Raw genomic sequence first — 12735 nt, forward strand, 5'->3', positions numbered from 1 at the left:
GCTAAGGGTTTGCCAACACAGTACTGAATCCCAGCGTTACCGATGGAGGGCGCCACGAACTTGTAAGTCATTTTCAGCCAGGTGTCTGGATACTTTTGATCATATAGTGTATATAGCTATTCTCTATATTTGCATAGATGGCAACGGTATTCCTTGACAGGTGGTCAACAAAAAACTTCTGCGTTGTTGGGCAGTATAGGATTTAATCTTCTACAATCAATCTCTAACCTTCAGAAGCGAGTGAGATATTTAACAGATGAATGCACCGATGCACCTGGAATGATGCAGCAAGCTCAGAAATGACAATCCTGGTCGAGGCTGCTTTGTTTAGAGATTCTAGAACTAAAAGCAGTGACACGGCGTGTTGCCACATAAATGCCAGAATAATTTATGTGAAAGAAACTGCATGTTTAAAGCCAAAATGGATTAAAGCGGATGTTTTTTTGGGAAACTGGTGTCTTGATTGCTCAGTTTTATTAATAGCTGCGATTAGCACGCCTAAACTGGAACACTAAATCAAGAATAATTCGTGCTAAGGATGTGCCGTTAATAATACTCCACATACGTGACGTAGTCGTGTATAATATGGAAGGAACCTGCTCAACAGAACCTGCTCAACAGATTTATGTAATGTCCAATGAGAGGTGTTCATCTGGTATTAAACCTGTTTCTTGACTACACTAGATTAACTGTAATTATCTTGAAGCTTCTGTTTATACTCCAAGTAAAGTATTACCATTCCACAAAGATATAGGAGTAAAGAACATTTTCCCGTAATTCCCCTGCCACACAATTTGGGCTCCGTGTTCTTGCGCGTTTAGTTACATATCGATATTATCCAGTAAGTGCAAAAAGACGATGTCGACTTATTTGTTTATCTTGAGATTTTTCCAGATTGTGGAGGAAGGCAGTGGTTTCGCAGCTGGTATTTCCATCTGAATAAGGAAAATAAATTGAGTTATGCAGCTACTACAAGTACCTACCTCCCTTATCAGCTTCAAGGTTTAAACTTTCATTTTCAATACGATATATTCATTTGTGATTGTATGCGCGTATAAACGGCCAACGGCCTTGCCGCAGTGGTAACACCGGTTCCCGTCAGATCACCGAAGTTAAGCGCTGTCGGGCTGCGCTAGCAGCTAGATGGGTGACCATCCGGTCTGCGGAGCGCTGTTGGCAAGCGGGGTGCACTCAGCCCTTGTGAGGCAAACTGTGGAGATACTTCACTGAGAAGTAGCGGCTCCGGTCTCGGAAACTGACATACGGCCTTGAGAGCGGTGTGCTGACCGCATGACCCTCCATATCCGCATTCAGTGACGCCTGTGGGCTGAGGAAGACACGGCGGCCGATCGGTCCCTTTGGTCGTTCATGGCCTGTTGGGAAGGAGTTATACGCGTATAAACAATACTAGCGCCCCTGATAAACGGCAAAGATTACTTCCTTATACATGTGCGCAAAACCACTGTAGTCAATCACAAACATCTGAAGTGAGACATGTCGCATAAACACATTCGATAGAAATGTAACAATCCCAAGAGGCGCTGCAGACCATGCGGTGCTGCTAGCAAAGGCACTCGCATCGGTCGGCTGCTGCTCTTGCCCATTAAAGCCAAATCTCTCCACACTGTCGTAACTGATGCGTTCATCGTACCTGCAACATTCATTTCTGCGGTTGTTACGTGGTGTTGCATGTCTATCAGCACAGTCAAGTCCACGCAAACGGTAGTGTTCTCAGTCGTTAAGTGAAGGCCTTTGGACACTGCATTGTCCATGATGAGACGTAATGCCTAAAATGTGATATTTTCGGCACACTCTTGATACTGTGGATCTCGGGATGTCGTATTCCCTAACGACTTCCTAAATGCAATCCCCCAAGCGTCTAGCCCCAACTTCCATTCCATGTTCAAAGTCTGTTAATACCCGTCGTGCGGTCATAATCACGTCGGAAACGTCTTCACATGAATCACCTGGGTACAAATGACAGCTCTGCTAAGGTACTGCGCTTTTAAACCTTGTGTACGCGATGCTGTAGTACCATGTGCACAAGGAGTAAAAGAGCAGTGCATTGGCATTTGTACTAGATGATTTATGTGAAAATGTGTCCTACGTGATTATGACTGCACGACGGAAAGTAACAGACTTGAACGAGGGGTAGTAGTTGGAGCTAGGCACGTGGGACATTCCATTTTGGAAATCATTAGGGACTTCAATATTCCGAGATCCACTGTGACAAGAGCGGGCATTACCTCTCGCCATGGACAACGTAATGGTCGGGGGCCTTCACTTAACGACCGAGAGCAGCGGCGTTTGCGTAGAGTTGTCAGTGCTAACAGATAAGCAACAGTGCGTGAAATAACCGCAGAAATCAATGTGGGACTTACGAAGAACGCATCCGCTAGGACAGTGCGGCGAAATTTGGCGTTAATGGGCTATAGTAGCAGCCGACCGACGCGAGTGGTTTTGATGACAACACGACATCGCCTGCAGCACCTCTTCTGGGTTCGTGGCCATACCGGTTGGACCCTCAGCACTGACCTGCTCAAATGAGTCCTGATTTCAACTGGTAAGAGCTGGTGGCACAGACCCCAAGAAGCTACTGACCCAAATTGTCCACAAGGCACTGTGCAAGCTGGTGATGGCTCCATAATGATGTGGCCTATGTTTACTTGGAATCAACTGGGTTCTCTGGTACAACTGAACCAATCATTGACTGAAAATGGCTCAGAGCCATTTGAACCATTTTTTGAAGAAATGGTAGGAACCGACGTCGGGAAAGTTCAGTTTGTCTACAGGAGAAATGAAGGAAAACTGGAGGCGGTATTGGACCCACGACTTAGCTTAGAAGGTAAATTTAAGAAGGGGAAACATACATTTACATCATTTGTAGATTTAATCAAAGCTTTTCACAATATTGACTGGCATAGACCCTTTGAAATTGCAAATGTAGCAGGAATAACACACACGGAGCGAAATCACGTGCCTACAGACATGAGACTGCAGATGTCAAGTATCGAAGGGCGTAAAAGGGGGACAGTAATTTAGAAAGGGAGTGAGACAAGGTCGCAGACTTCCATGATTTTATTTAACCTCGACTGAAGGTCATGGAAAATAGTTTAGTTAAATCGAGTGATTATGGAGAAATTAGGTTCAGAAATGAGGCACTATGAGCAGTAGATGAGGTTTGCTATTCGGGCAGACAAATGACTGACGATGGATGAAGCAGAGTGGTTATAAAATGCGGACCGTCCAAGAGCAAGAACAGCATTTCTGAAAATATGTACTATAAATGTAAATCTTAGGAGTGTTTCCTGAAGGTATTTTGAATGGATCCTTTCACAGAAGTGGAACGTGGATGATAGGCACTTCATGGGAAGTTAACAGACGCTGTTGAATTTTCGTCATACAGAAGAATGTTTATATGGATAGGTCGAATAACTAAAGGGGGAATCGAATTGCAGAAAAAAGAAATTGGTTTCACTATTCGACTAAAAGAAAGGTAGATTGATGGAACACATTCTAGTATCAAAAACGCAATTTGCAAATTAACGTGGAATTCTGCCGACTAAATTTCAGAGGTTATTCAAGAATATACGGATGTGTGGCGTCTGTTCTTTCGCATATGTCCGAAAGAACAGTCACCACGCATTCGTATAACTGATCCGCCTCGATGGGCAATGAATCCACCACCTTCATTCCAGATGTACAATTACTTTCGACCTCCTACAGGAATCTCAAAATAGCGAGCATGGACGACATGGACGGGGATTCCGGATAGGTGGGTTGGAATGTGAGTCGACCGGGGGCGAGCCGAATAGTCCGCTCAGTTGCGATGAACACCGTCCGGACGTTGCAGTGATTTACGTAACTGACTGGTAAACAGGAGATCCCGTGTTCAGATCCCTGTCTGGCACGAATTTTGACTCGTCGGCGCTGGTTCCGCATGAAGTCCTCATGCAGCTGACGTCAATAGTTTTAGAATATTTTCTGAGAGTTTCGATTAAATGAGCCATAGTCTCCAGTGGCTCGTTGCAGAGTAATTCCATTTTGTTTGATTTCTTACTCCATTTATCTTTGGCACTGAAAAATATCCACGGAACCGTGAAAATGTCGACAGTAAGCGCTCCGTGTCTCGTTTGATAACAAACATGTTCCGGTAGTTGTATGTGATTATAACCAATATCAAATTAACCTTAGAACAGCTTTCTAATTTATGTGACTAAAACCAACCTTTTAACACACTACATAATTTTCTTAAAGCACATCTGGATGTGTGTGCCATGTTTAGTGATGACGATAAGACGAAAGTTCAGCCGCAAAAAAAGAGAAAAAAATCGGAAACAACAGCTCTCAGTACACTGTTGTGATTACTCCCTCGCAAGCATTCTGCAGATGTTTCTGGCCTTGCAGAACCGCGTTTTGTTGCCAGAGGGGTTTCCAGAGAAAAATACTTCGTCTACTGAAGACAGCGGAACAATACAGATGCGGATGGAATTAATGTACGAGGCGACCGCTCACGTTCTCCTTTCTCTCTCTCTCTCTCTCTCTCTCTCTCTCTCTTCTCGGCGATTGTCCAGCACTTCCGCATTTTTCTCATTCGCGTCCTACTCGCTGGCCGGCCGCTCCTCGTAGAAAGTCATTTCTCTCTCTGCGTTCTGCAAAGAAAGTAACACTTCTTTAATAAAGACGCTCCCGCGGAAGTGCACCGAAGGCTTTTAATACTGCAGATGATTACCGAAAACAACGATGCACACGTTTCAATATGAAGACGGGCGGGCGGAGCGCGCTGGCGCGGCGCGGACGCGCTCACATCAACACGGTGTAACACCGCCATTGTGCCGAGGACAAAAGAGGCCCGGCGAAACAAGGAGCGCACACCACCCCGCGACGGGGCCGGGCCGGCTGAAAAGTTTTCGCCGAAAACTGCGCGCGACTGCCGTCTGTGTGCACGCGTGCGTTTCTCTGTGTGTGTGTGTGTGTGTGTGTGTGTGTGTGTGTGTGTGTGTGCGCGCGCGCGCCGTCTACTGTAGACTGCGAGGGCGGGACGGGGGTTCCCCGAAGAGGCGGTACCGCCGGGGAAGAAAGCGCGGCGGCGCCATCTGCGAGCCCGCGGCGCGTATGTAGAGACCGGCTCGACTCGCCTCGTGCGGTGTCTCCCGGCCCGGCCGGCTTTTGTTGCCGGCGCTCCCGTCTCCGGGCGACGCGCTGTGGACGGTTGAGGACTCGGGAGAACTCCAGCCTGCCGCGGCCGACCGCCCCCGTGCATTGGTTAATTACTGTCGCGGTCCGAGCGGGGGACGCATTATCGTCCGGTGGGAACGCGCCCGGACACGCACGCCCCCGACCGAGCTTCCCCTCGCTGCCGGACGATTTAGTTCTCCGCGGTGGGTGCTCTAGAGACGCGGTCTAATGCTGCTCTTCCTTTTAAGCCGGTCCATAGCTGGTCCGTTCCCCAGTCTGATACAAAAATGTACCAGTGCTAATACGTATATCAAATTCGAGTCTCACTCGTAAACTGACATGAACAGCGCCCGAGTGACACTTGGACGCCGTCTCTAAAAGATTAACATTACGACAAAACGAATCATTCACACGAACAGCATTAACTTCATTATTATTGTCGCAATCACTTGTAAACACTGTCACCCTATAGTTCTTTACAGGTCTACCGTAAATTACTTTTCATTTATTAGACATAATCATGATTTCGTCTTTGAGGCCTCTCTCAAACGCTAGTTGAAATGTCACAAAATGCCCGACGTGCCTAAATGGCACGTCATCGTCAAAATAAAGTATTTCTGTTCTTATCAAACACTCGTCGTACTAAGGATATCAGTACATATCAAAGATACATAATAAGGCTCGCCTTATGCACAGCAAATAAACATACACAATTCGTTAATGTTTATTCGCAGCGCACAGTGCCAGCCTTACTGTGAATCTTTGATACGTACCGATATCCAATAATACGACGACTGTTTTATATGACCAGATGTACAGGTTGTCCCAGGAGGAATGGTCAGTACCTGGGGACATGAGAGGAACGATCATTAGAAGCAAGAAAATCTAGTAAACTTGGTCTTTTTATGAGCGCTTGTTCATCTTCACTGCTGTAAAATACATCTTTTCTACTGAACAAGTGCACCTAGCTCTTAAGGTATGCGTTTTCGAGCCCGTGTTTACTAGAATATTTTTGTTGTTGTTTTGCTGCGTACTTTGGAAAGCAAAGAGCTTGCAAGAGAAGATATTTGTTCCACGCTATCGAATATGAAAAATTGGTCACAGCTCTTAAGGTAAGCATTTTAGATCCCATGTTTACCATACTTTTTGCTTCGAATGATCGGTCCTATCCCTCCTGTAAAACCCTGTATGTTATTTCGACGATGGCATGTCATTTAGGCATATTTTTTGACATTTCAGTTTGCACTAGGGAGTGGCTGTATAATCGAAAGCATGGTTGTGTGAAATATATGAACGGTAATTTAATGAAGCAAAAATCAGGTCTAATGACACCGTCTCTAATCGAACTCAGAACCATAAAAACATTCATTCACACAGTCATCCGGATCTTCATTCTCAGAAGGAAAAATAATCATCGCCGAAAACTCCGGAAGTATTTCAGATTCGTTCGTTTCCTTCCATTTTCTGAATAGGGCCATCTCTAAAAGCACGAGGATCTTCAGGATGACAATCTTAACTCTTTGAAATATCAAAATACAATCAAAATGCTAAATAAGCGAAAACTACATGAAGGTATTCGAGGGTGATACGTTGACTACCGGTGTAACACCTAAATAGACGAGGTAGCTAAAATATATCACAGCAGGCGGCATCTCAGACAGCGTGTAGAAAACACGTGTTACCTCGAGATCCGTCCGTAACAGATGGCGCGCGAAACACGAGTAAACACGGGATCTGTCCGAACGTGCTACTACTCTCGTCATCGACAAATATGGAATTAACTTCAGCTGTTAATGTCGTGCACTGTCCGCCAAGTTACATCGCCGTCAATGCCTAGTGCAAATGCCAAACTGGCATCAAGTGTAGGACCTACACTAGGATATACAGATGATTAGCATTTTATTCCAACAGCATGAAATATCTAGGAGTCTAGCGGCATCTACGATCCTTATAGGGGCTGAACCAAAATTCACTATTTCTTGCGTATTATTAACACAAAAATGATTATTTCCGGCAGTAAATAGACGTCAGAGGGAAATGAATAACAAATTAGACCTAGGCCTGGAACTGAACACGAATGATCTGCCCACTGCGCCAGCTGCCACAGCCATTCCTTGTGCGCACCAACATTCCGACTTCTCCACTCGGCTTCAATGCCGTTATGTTCTTCTCCAGAACCATAAACAAAAAGGTGGAATTCTCCACTCTTGAATATTAAATTAAAAATCTTTTCTTAACAAAGGACCTAAAATCTTCCTTGAAAATTAAAAAGTTCTTCAGTGACAAAACTGCCAGACTGAGTTGAGACGAAACTGACTGAATGTACACTGAAGAACGTAGGTGCTTAACTAATGAAAAATATGAAATAAATCTAAGTCCATGTACTATATAATGTTGCATTTTACACAGGTGTAAATCTGTTTCCCTTGTATTCCTGAGCCGTGGACATAACACAAATGATAAAACGAAATTAAATACATAAACATAAATAAACAAAGGAAATCAAACTGCATGGAAAATGATAATCTCGTCATTCTGTCATTCTAGCCTCCCTCGTCATGTTTGTTTTTTCGTCCTTGAAGTAAAGAAGAAAAAAGTAGAATAACGGATCTAAATCTCCAATTTGTTTCATTAATGCATTTAGAAGAGGTGTTGTTTGTCAGAGGTCAACGAAAATATACTCAGTTCATTAATGTAAGCTTTAGAGGACTCGTTTCGCATCATCCGGGTGTGTCCGTTGACTATGTTGATCTTTAACAAGATTTGAAAGCGAGTCTTGCATCTGGGATGTTTCTGCAACTTGCGATGCTCCCCAGTAATACAGAATATAGTCCTACAGATTGGGGTGATTTGTTTGCAGAGAAGTAGTGCACAAAATCTGCCATTAAATACCTGCAGTTATTGTGTTACTGCATTAGGGATAATGGGTGTCAGTCGCTGATCATTGCTCTTAACGGTTCTATTCATTAAGGTTACTTTTTTCCTCGTTCATGGTTAGGACCAATGACGCTGACAGTGGAGGATCAGATGCTTTTAGTTGAGCTATAAACTGGTTTCTAATTAATGTTGCTGAGGAAAGCCGTTCGTTATGATCTCTTCGCGTACTCCTTATTCATTTATTTTATGAAGCATTATATCTACTGTGAAATCAGTCATCTCTGAGGAACTATATTGCTACATTATATCCTTGCCGTGTTGGGAGTAGATTGTCACAATGAATCGCTCTTCATTTCCTAGTCGGACCATAGAGCCATCATTACACCAATGCACTTTTTTCCCTTTTGCTCAGTCGCATCTCCTAGTTTTCCATATCAAAGTGACGCATTTATTTGGTAGCTTTAAACTTGTTGCAGAAGACATTCTATGTATTACTTAGTTACTGCATCTAACCACGTGACTTGTTCATAACTTTCAGCATCAATGCGTTCCAATAGCAAGCTCTCTTATTTATGATTTGTCGGAGAAACTACACCACTGTAAAACTTTATGAACTGCATTGCCAATGCAACTGCCTCGAAGATCGGTTGGACGGTCCAAAATCACTCACTAAGAGAGCTACTTGCCTGGCCAGAGGGTCACATGGGCTCCTACTGAAAAGCAGAATGCATCTGTTTTCATTCAGTTCTGTTCCCTTCCTCATCACCAGCTAATAGCTGCTGCTGCTGCTTCATTTGCCTGGACTCCATGAAGAAAAAGACAATTCCAAACGGTAGCCCAGTTTCGAAATTTTTCTGTAGCAACATTGCTATGTAACAACATAGTATCTCGCGACCGTTATCTCTGGAGCCTATGCATATGTTTCTGTTCTCTCGTGTCAGAATTTCTGGCTGTACATGTTCATGACGGTTCGCAGTGGTGTTTCTGTGGTTGGAGGAAGCGTTGGGGCTACTTGTATGAGTTTATGTTTGTTCATCCTGTGCCTCCTCGTAGCACTTCGTTATTTTTGTAGCACAGTTTCATTGTTGAGATTTTTCTAGATACTACACCATCGATTGTTTTGCATACCGTATACTTTTAACGTCTATTTTTATTATAATAATTGGGCAACTAACGAGGTAAACGTCAGAAGTACTTATGGACTGGAAGGCATGCAACCTGGATTTTTTTTTTAACTATTGATGGACCAGATAGCATCAAGCGTACTGACTTTCCAGAGGACAGTACGCTAAACAACTCTACAGCAGTAAAATTTAACAAACGTTGTTAGATGTCAAGCCTAGACACGCTAAAATGAATATTAACCCTAGAACACGGGGAAAAACGTTACATTGCTACTAGACCATTCTAGAGGCTTATTCAGAGTAAATCATAATTTCTGCATCATTTAATTACAATTATTAGATCGCTAATGGTACAAACCAAATTAAGTACAAAATGTCCTGTGTCCTGTTTTATACCCCACTGCAATCGTAAATTTTACGTAGCTTTAGTATTATAAGCTTAAAGTTATTGCTGAAGCTCATGCCTCTATCTTGTGGGGGTATTACATACGATCGTATCTTATTCATGGAATGAAAGCAAGAGAATGATGTGGGAATCACATTGAAGCGCACAGCAATCCAGTGTTTAAAATTTGTGTAATTCAAAACAGTCTTTGATCACAATTTTTTTTATATCTAGATAAACATCAAGGACTGTTTTCTGTTCCACAAAAGAAAGCAGCAGACTGGCAGTTTGAGAGAGTTTATATTGACAAACAGTGAACTTCTCATTGCCCTGGTGAATTAGAAGATGGATGAGAACTACGGAAGTCAGAGATAGATAGAGACAGAGGATCCTCTGGCCAGAACAGGTTTAATGAAAGTGAAGTTGTTAAAAGTACCTCGTGACTAACGTCTCACTCATCATTTGGCCCGAAGGGAAAACATACTTACATTGTAAGCAGTGCTCATGAAGCACTGTGTATCTTCCACGGGAAGAATTGTGCTTCGAACCGGTATTAATAAAGGAATGGTGTAAAACTACATAAACAAGAATATTCACCTCGTTTATTCTGATTATCATCGCAATCTGCGTAGGGATTTTTTAAGTAATCAAACTGTCGACTCATTTGATAGACTTCTTCTGTATTTTAGTCTGTGTTAAGGACTTCAGTTACGTGAATTCGTTTCACTGAACGTCCTCGATAATGCCTCTCCTATTAATTTTCCCCAAAAGTATTCTTCTCTATCGCTCGACCTACAGCAGTGCGTGTCCTGGCTGTTCTACCACATTGTTCCATATTTACTATGGGAAATGTTTTCCACTGAATTTTATTCTCTCTTGGTGGTTTCTGTTACCTCTTCATTTCATACCTGAGCTGCCCACTTTATTTTTAATAAGAATTTCAAATGTGTCATGTTTCTTCTCATCTCTCCTTCTCATGGTCCACGTTTCACCTTCATACAATGCTTTCTCATATCCATTACAATTTTTGCATACACTAGAGAATTTCACTAACAAAGTTTGGGCCAATCGATTGTCAATGTTTTGGCGTTGCTCTGTAATATTCCTAGTCGATGGATTTCCTTATCTTCTTCTACTGTGTTTTGCAAAATATGAATGTTTATTGAGTTACTATGCTCATTTCAGATACTGGTTATCCTTAACGTAACGTCTTTTCTAAGTAACCTGCCAATTCCAGTCAATACTTTGAAGCCTGTTTTCCACCGCAAATTATTATGTCGTCTCTATTTGTCATTGCTCTTACTACTTTTTTCTATATTTTTCACTTTTTCCGTTGCTTCTCGGAAATATTATTTGCCGTTAGTTAAAATATATCGGCGTTAAAAAGTAAAGATTTTTCCCATGTCCCGTACAGATTGAATCTCACTGAATATTTTAGCTATCTAATTAAGTTGCGCCCCCATTGGTGGGTTTAACAGAGCTGGGACAGGTGGAGCAGTCGCAACGGCACTCCCTGGACGCGATGCGCTAATAATCGTCAATTTACTCAGAGTCGAGTGTGCTCCAATAAATTAAAAATATCGATCGCGACACATCACAGTTCTGTGCCACCGCGGCTGCGGGCCCTTGTCTCCATTAATGTAATAACATTATTTCCTCCAGGAATAAAGAAAGGCAAGGTATCTCCCCATTGGGGGCGTCTGGCTGCTGGCTTGGTATGCGGTAGGTACCAGCTTGGCAGCTACTGCAGATTCCAGGAGAACCGAAGAGACAGATAGGGCATTACATCTCACATTCGAAGTCCGTTACGTAAAAATATTTGTCAGTAGCGTATCACCTTAACCGTTAAGTATCATTGAAGTTATTACTTTACTGAGTAAATGATTGGCTTTAAGATGCACTACTCTTGTGTGGTTTACTACAATCGCTTAACGAATTTTTATGGGTGTATTTTCTCGATTACTCTAACGTGGCTCAATGACAGACAGTTGAAACTTTTACTACGACCTTGGAAGAAGTCAAACTGAGAGATTCAGGTGGTAGATCCACTCCCTACAAGCCTTCTTCGAACGGGTCAAGTGTGGCATTCTAGATGGTTGCAGTAATGGACCTTCTCAATTTCGGTAACGACGCTGGATGAAAAGTTTATACAAGAAGGAATCAAACATTTAGATATTCTGCGGAAGCGCGGAATTTGCCGGTTTCTGCTCAATCAGTCGACCTGGTCGGTTTCGATCTAAATATATCCGGACGGCTCTATGTCTCTGCATGGGTTCTGTATTATTAATATTGTAACTTGTATGCAACAAATATGTAACGTAGCTACAGCGAATATGCCTATATTCGTCTATGAAAATGGACTCGATTAGCAACTTGAGCTCTCAGTAAACGGAATCTAACCTGCATAACATTGTTTGTGCCTTGTATGAGTGTCAGTTTCACTATAATTTAAGCCCTCAACAAATCGTTACATGAACAACTTAAAACTACCATTGGGTAAGCTATCTGACTGCGTTTTTGAACAAGAATTTACAAGTGATACAGAATCTGACTTGTGCAACGCAATTTACTGGACTAGACTACATGCCATGTTGTGGTGTGTCAGTGTCTCTGTTTTGGTCCTAAGTTTTGCACTCAGCTCTTTAGATGACTGCCTTTTTCCATGTGGTTTACGGCGATGCGCAGCAGCAGCGGCTACAGCTTGTTGTTACTAAGAATGAATTTAATAAATAGGAGTTTGCTTGAGTCCTTTTTTAAGTCTATTTAAAACTTCAGATTTATCAAGAACAAATATTAATAATGACAATGACAAATGACATACGTGACAATAATGGCTGAGTGCCAGATTAACAAATTATTTCAATTTCAAAATTGCCTTAACAATCAGTTACCACAGCATATTATTTACGTGTGGAGAATAATTATTATTATTATTTGGAGGACAAGGAGGCTTCTTTCATTGTCAAGCAAAACATGGGAGTATTGCAAACTCGGACTAACAATCACGAGCCTAACCCTGCAATTGCTTTTGCGCTATGCTTGTGCATTTTCCATTGACTTCCATCTTCAAGCGTTGTTAAGCCATCTAAACCTCTCCTGGCCATATAAATGAAATCAGGCCTGGAGTGTGGTAAGATCTGCCATCACCGACGTGAGGGCAGCGTAGCACGT

At 42.6% G+C, this 12735-nt stretch overlaps 1 pseudogene; it reads left to right on the forward strand.

Annotated features, from left to right (window-relative positions):
- Positions 1-1061: 1061 nt before the first annotated feature.
- LOC124597432 lies at positions 1062-1179 on the forward strand (annotated as a pseudogene).
- The last annotated feature ends 11556 nt before the right edge of the window (positions 1180-12735 follow it).

Source organism: Schistocerca americana, chromosome 2 (genome assembly GCF_021461395.2).
Source record: "Schistocerca americana isolate TAMUIC-IGC-003095 chromosome 2, iqSchAmer2.1, whole genome shotgun sequence".
Classification (NCBI taxonomy): domain Eukaryota; kingdom Metazoa; phylum Arthropoda; class Insecta; order Orthoptera; family Acrididae; genus Schistocerca; species Schistocerca americana.